We start from the raw sequence: 7,408 nt of genomic DNA, 5'->3' as shown, positions 1-7,408 counted from the left end.
ATTTTATTTTGATTTTTTTTAACTTTACCACGTAAGTTGGCAACCAGCATACCCGGGTATTCCATACATTTTGTATGGAGAATGACATTTATCTTCTTCCTCTTTTCGTATTGTGCTTATTTTCGAGTCAAATTCAAGCGATTCGAAATTTCAATTTGACCGTTATTTTTATAATAAAATGAAAAAAACTTAAGGAATAAATGAAATAGAAGAGAATATATGGTCGGCATTACTTGCTTACAGCATTAAAATATAGAAAGCATTGTTTACCTATGAAAATCGTTAATTTTTTGCATCAAAACGTGTGGAATACCCGGGTATGCCGGTTGCCAACTTACGTGTGTAAATCTGGTTGCCAACTCTACGGTTAAGGTCTACGTAACTCTACCTACGGTTTATGCTGTCATCCGATGACAGCATATTATTTGTTTGTTTCTTGTTTTTTTTTTTTTTTTGTGCTATCAACCCACGTTGCAATACATTTTATGCACATTAAAATAAAACAAGCTTAAATAAGAAACCGTATTGAACCTTAATTTCAGTGTTGCAGCTTTATATGTTTGTATTCTATCACCGAAATACAGTCCCTCTGTGTGTTATATTAGTTCAGTAATTATTTTATTTTTTATGTTTAAAAGTATCTGAGATATGAAAATATATATAACGAAAGAGAAGGCATCAGTGACTTCTAGATATTAAAACAGGTAGAACTGTACCCATGCTAAACAGGTAGAATCATCCTGATTTTGTTACCGTTGAAAAACAAAACCCATACGAACGTAGCCTTAATTTTAACCTTAAAAATTTTAGCCTGCCCAAAACAGGTATGCATACAGCCACAGGCACAAGACGGAAACGATGTTTTGGTATAAATAAGCCGGCAACGCGCTTGCCATGTCATATTCGTTCAAACCGTCTAGACTGATGGTTTCTCCATCGACAAGAGAAATCTCCCGAAGATCAGCATCAGCAAGCCGATTGTAAAAGTGAAAAAGCAAGCCAATGAAAAACTGAAAGTGTTTTCAAAATGCATTAAGCGTCACCAAAATATACAGTAAACATACCGGCAACCAAAGCAATACCGATACAAGTGCAAGTGATCTTCAGAAACCACATTACCACTGTGATGGCATCAAAAACCACCTTTCCAGCGATGGCATCAAAAACCACCCAAAGCGAGCCGAGCACATGGTCTGCGCAACGCCCATCAAGGTTATGTGTATCGGAATGTGAGATAAAACTAAAGCGACATGTAAATGCCAGCGTGTGGCATTGTGGCGTTGTGTGATCGAGATACAGCGCAAGCACCATCTTACGAAAGTGCTGAAGTGATGTGATTGAAGAAATGTTTACCAAGTACAAATCGTCTAAAAATGGTGTTTGCGTAAAAATTTCATTCCGGAATTAGGAAATCGAGCGAATACACGCAGCACAAAGAAGAGGACAGTCCACCAACACCTAGAAACTTGGATAGACGGCCCATAGACCTGGAGTTAATGGATAGCCGGCAGAGACAAACAACGGCGTTAGAAAAATATATTAAATGAAATGTAACAGTGAAAGTGGGACAATCCTTGAGTCGACAATTTTGCTGAGCTCACTGTCCAGCACGGATTGACAGGCGAGAATGAGGACCGGAGTCCCAACCGTATCTGCCGACCGACAACGGCTGAGCTGGCGCTGATATCCGCTAACGGCTGCGCGTCTTCAGCAGCTAGAGTGAAAGTGTCATCTAAAACATAATACCGGTTTTTCACAATTCAATTTCCCAGCAGCCCTGCTTTGAAGTTTGCTTGCGATTAGCTCTCTCAATAACCACGCAGAGCAATACGTGGATCCCTATCCATCAAATCGACCTTGTGTTAGATTGGTGTATTGCGTTGTCGTATCGTCCAATGTTCGTTAAAAGCAGCAACGCAGGAAATTCCAACAATCCCTCAACTTTCGAACCGGTTTTAGTTAGACCCATTGCCGCTCTTCTGCAGTTCCTATTTTTAATTGTTAAGAAATTCCACTGCTAGAATTTTCGATGATTGCGAAAGAAGAAGCGATAGTCAACAGTGTTTAGAGAGATGTTGTGTGAGTTTGCAGTTTATTTTTTTTTTAATTCGACAAAGAGCGGGTTTGTAGGAAGCATAGCTTCCTACCAAATTGATGCTGTTTTAGTTTTTTGCTTTATTTATTATTTTGGTTCATTTATATCTGCGAAAGTGGAGTGAACAATGTAAATATCGTCTATTCGGTATGTTACAGCTAAAGTTATTACCATTTATACTTTCAATCAATGCAAATTATGGCATCCTTTCAACAACCACTTAAATTTCGGATGTATTTTACACTACGTACTATGTACCTGTGTGAACCAATTCCTAATTAGAGATACCAAGATAATAATTTTACAATCACTACAAAATTGCCACGCGGATTTTATCCATCTGGACATGTCATAACTTCGAATTGTATCAATAATCGGGAAGCAAATGGGGTGCTTGAATTCACAGCGCTGGCAAATCCTATCTATCAAAATCGTTAGCATTGTTGGTTGCATTGTACTGCGGATGAACGAAGATCTTTTCGAAAAAGTTCTTCAACCAGAAATTATTAAATCAATTTAACCACTCTGTTACATTTCCCACCTACATAGTAATGTAATGTAGTCATAATGTGTGCGCTGGAAGCATGCTGAACTGGTCTCAAATTTACTCGTTCACAATCATTTTCAGCGCGCTGTCCATTGTCCACAGACAGACAGGTTGCACGTACACCTGTGTGCATAAACATGGGAACTTTTTTTTTTTGGGCTTAAGAATCGACCACAGATTTTCTATCGGGTTGAGGTCAGGACTCAACGCAGGCCACGGTAGAACGCGCACATCCTGGTTTGCCAAATAACACCTAACTGTTCGCGATGTGTGCTTTGAGTCGATATCATGCTGAAAGATGTAATGCTCTTCGTCTCCGAATTTTCTTCGGGCGTATGGCAACATCTTACGACTATGTATTCTATTTCATCCTATTTTCATCCACCACAAGCTGGATGCAGCCAGATGTTCTTCCAGAAGTTTTGAAAAGGACCTGTCGACTTACCCGTAGCCTCGCTACGAATGGCGCTGTCGACAAACGTCCGCGAACGGCCGAACACCTTGCAGATTGTCTTTATTGGTACGTTCTCACGAGACAGCCCCTGAATGTGTTTTCGCTCCTCTGGTATGCAGTGCTTTCTATATCAACGCCCTGGCCCTGGAAGCATGCTGAACTGGTTTCAAATTCACTCGTTCATTTCGTATCTTGCTGGAGTACGAAGAATGTCGTTCGAGTTGCGCGCACATTCTTCACTACTCCACAATCAATTTCAGCGCGCTGTCCATTGTCCACAGACAGACGGGTTGCACGTACCTGGTCATCGTGATATTGGAGCTCAGCTTGATCAAGGCTATGTCGTTGACGATGCTGGCTTTGCTAAACCCTGGATGTATGATTATCTCCCGCGCATATAAGGTTAGCAATATTAGTCTATATACTAACATTAGCTTTATACTGAATCAAAGTTACTTGCAGTAATTCCTAGGTACGATTTTCGTCCTTTAATTCTGATCGGTCAACTGACTGAACAGCTGATAACCAAAGGTGGTTAACAAATTGGGCAGAGCCTTCGGCGGGTTTCGCAAAGCGTCGAGATACACCAGAACACGAGTGATGCTCGCTTGACGAAATTCGCATGGTTGAAGCACTGATTCGTAGCAGAAAAATGTTCGTTGGTTGTATTTCGTCATTCACTTTACGGTTGAAACGATGGACAACTATCTCACATTAAAAAAAACCCTTTAAGTTACACGTGAGAACTAATGACACCTGGTGACTTCTTCTATAAAAGGCCCATGGTCTCCTCGTGTGACATAGGCGGCAGTTCCAGTTGGAAGTTGCCTTGGAAGCATGTGCGAATTCTTTGCACTTCTTCCCTATCAATACTCCCCTTGGAAGTATCTCCATTTAGCCGTGCTTGAATCCATCAATGCATTGAAGCTTTCTTGCGTTGGGTATTCGGCCGGCCTTATTTTCGAGTTAAAACAATTGATTCTATGTTACGACTATACTGTAGCTCGAATCCTCTTAGGCTTTACTTGCTTTCCTCTTTACATTTAAGAAACATACTATCATTTTACAGCCGCATTGTTGAATTTATTGAATTTACAATCGCCTCCACTTCATTACAAACCCCTTTAACTCCATACTCAAACTCACACACGTCTCAAAGCAATATACAATGAAGATCATCTGAAAGGAACGTAAAAGAGAAACAATAGCTGTTTAAAGATAAGTTTTGAGGAATCATGTAAACGGTCTCTTTTATAAATGATATTCCAATGCATTTATATGAAATAAAAATATAAAAATGTACACTGAATGTCCCAAACACTTGCCTTTATTTATTTATGTATTTTAATTTCAATTGTCTGGTCGCTGTCTCATTTCGCTACCGAACTACAATTTTGCTCTGCCTACCTGTAGACTTGTTTATGATTTTCAGCATGGTTTTACGGTTTTGTTCACTTTGTGCGTTTTTATAATTTCACTTGTTCTTTTCACTTGAGTTCCTATTTTCTTCAGTTGGTACCACCATCAAAGTAAGTATCTGTTAAACATGCCATTCTGGTATTTAGGGATAAGATTAGGGATCTGTATTATTTCGCACGAATGCAAAAGATGTTGGCAGCGATCACTGAATCCGTCCGTGGTTGTAACAAACGTCATTGATCATGAATTACTTCCATCTTGATCTGAAACTAGTAATTCTTGCTACGGGGAGACGGTTCATTCTAGGTTTGAACCCATTAAGGGCATGTTATTGAGTCGTACGAGTTGACAACTGTACCATGAGACCGTCCCAATATAAGCAATAAAAGCAATACATGTTTGAAACACTATTTTTTGTATTAAATGTTTAATTTATCTTCAAAATTCCCAAAACCCTTCCTCTTCAATTCTTGAAATCGATTGCCGTAATACAGCACGGTAACTACAACACTACAATTCACACATATCAGATCTCTCGATACCCATGCACAATCATGCAACCAATTAGAACAAACGGCTTCATTCCCACGTGAAATGTTACCACGATAATAACAAATAGCCTATCATCGAGAGCCCGCTCGCTACAACTTAAGCACGGTTCGTTTCTCACGGCCTCAGATTTGCACCTTCTCACAGCCAAAAAACACCACCACTCGAGCCGGGTTTGGCATGTGCAGTGCAGAGAGCGCTTGATAAATGCAGTGCAAAATACTCACTCTATTTAATTAAAACAAACTGTACACAGTCGGCGGAGTGTACAGGGCTCTCGATTCAGAAATCGAACCAGCCTCGCAGCGGCTGCCCAAGTGAGCGCACCGGTGTTGCAGCTTTCGTGACTCAGAATTCCTCCAACCGCGCCCCAATTAGAGGAGAGCAGTGAACCACTCCTACCGCCGCTTCTGTTACGATTTTTCAGCATAAATCGACCGAGCACCGGATCGAACAGGTTCAAAAAGGCCCTCACCATTCTGTACTGCCCGGGTTAGTGTGGGCACGCTCATTTTTGCGTGAATAATTTTTCCAATATTTCCATCCTAATCGCAGAATGGGACTGTAGGGGCCGAACGGAGCCGAACCAGCTCGCCCGCATACGATTGACATAAACAACGGATTGCTTTTAGCTAATTAGGTTCGGTTCGCTAAAATCGTGGTCTGCATTCATTCGGCGATTCGGCAATCCGTGCGGGCGGCACAAAGTAGTCATCGAAAGTTTTGACGGTACATAGTTTGACCGATCGGGGCCGACCGGCGTCGATTGAGCTCGGTGGTTGGATTTCGGTGAATTTATTCCGCGTGACGTGCTACATAGTTTGACTTTTTAGCGCCGATCGTTCATCAATTAGTTGGGCTGGTTTTTTGGTGGGCCGGTGGCTGGGTTTGATAAGCCGCTAAATAATGCGCCCGTCATAATTAAGTTGGCACGAAAACATGTTTTACTTTTATGGAGTTTCTGGTTAATTTCATAAGGTATTTTGGATGGGCTGGATCCGGGCTCGATTTGTGCAAGTGAGTTTAATATTTTCCATTCCGTGAATGTTTGTAATGTGTTATTGCATGTTTAGTTTGTCTCATTTAACATCTTACAATATATGTATTATAATATTTTTGCGTACAAAATCAATTCATTTTAGAATTAAAGTTAGCCTAAACCAGAGATGTCAAACTGACCCCGTGAGGTCTTTTGTACTTTATACACTTTATTTCCAAAAACTGTTAAAGTCATAGCAGGAAAATCAAACATGGGTATTTGGATGAAACTACGCTTTCAATTCCACACAATTTTAGTCAAATGGATAAAAATCAATCAAAATTATGTTATGACCCTTCCCGGTCATTAATTTTGTTTAGCAACAAATATTTGATGAACAATTCTTCAAAGAAACAACTCACGGATGTTCAATACAAAATCGTGAATGTCTCACTCGTATGTATGAAGTTTTGGAGCATTGCTTTTTTATTGTTAAGCCATCAAACACGGCACTTGGCAAGAAAAAGACTTGTACAAATTAACAAAATCATTATTCCAACAGGAATTAAAAACGCAAGCTTTCAAACTTTTTTTTCAAACCAGATGAAATCAAATGTTTGCACAAACACGTGTTACTTTTGAAAAGATGTTACAAACGATCTAAAGATTGCCATCAGGCATGCTACCAAGACCAATGTGATTAGGTAAACTACAGATGGACTTATTGGACTCTGATTTTGGTCACCATAATGAATGAAGATTTCTATGGAGATTGGCAGGCAAGGAATAGTGGATACTAAGGACATCTTGTTCTTCTCTGTAAAATTACATTACATTTGCGTACTGAATCTTGTTAGTTAGTTCCCATAAAATGATGCAAATGTTGGAAATATCAGAGGCCTACGATCAATTGAAAATAATATGCTACAATTTTACTTTTTTTACAGTTTTAAACTTTTTTTCATCAAAGTTTTTACTTTTTAAACATAATTTTCTTCCCAAAATGAAATGAAAAGAACTGCCAACATTTTGATTTTTGATTCATATAATATCATGTAAAAACTAGGCTGTGGCCCGTGCTACTATATTCGTAGAGTCAAATGAGTTTGACATCGCTGGCCCAAACGGTAACCGACCACACCGGTCTCGTACATCTCATCATAGCTGCACGTAATATTTGTTAATTTGCAATTTACTTCCCTCGATCAAACATCAACCAGCTCTCGCACGTTCAACCTCCAAATTCCACAGAGATACTAACCAAACGGCACAATTTCCCAGCATCGTCCAAACCTCACCCTCAAACTGTAACCAGGAAAAGCTTTACATCAGCGAGGGGGCGGGTATGTGAGTGGCTCAAAACCG

At 39.9% G+C, this 7,408-nt stretch overlaps 1 long non-coding RNA gene across 1 annotated transcript; it reads left to right on the top strand.

The window, feature by feature from the left end:
* The first annotated feature begins 466 nt into the window (after positions 1-466).
* LOC121599882 lies at positions 467-4,414 on the top strand. Its single transcript, XR_006005756.1, has 2 exons — positions 467-729; positions 811-4,414. It is a non-coding gene; the product is annotated as an uncharacterized LOC121599882 (long non-coding RNA).
* The last annotated feature ends 2,994 nt before the right edge of the window (positions 4,415-7,408 follow it).

The sequence above is a fragment of the Anopheles merus genome, chromosome 3L (genome assembly GCF_017562075.2).
Source record: "Anopheles merus strain MAF chromosome 3L, AmerM5.1, whole genome shotgun sequence".
In the NCBI taxonomy this organism is placed as follows: domain Eukaryota; kingdom Metazoa; phylum Arthropoda; class Insecta; order Diptera; family Culicidae; genus Anopheles; species Anopheles merus.
The sequence above is the reverse complement of the archived record's forward strand: the minus strand, read 5'-3'. Positions and strand labels throughout refer to the sequence as shown.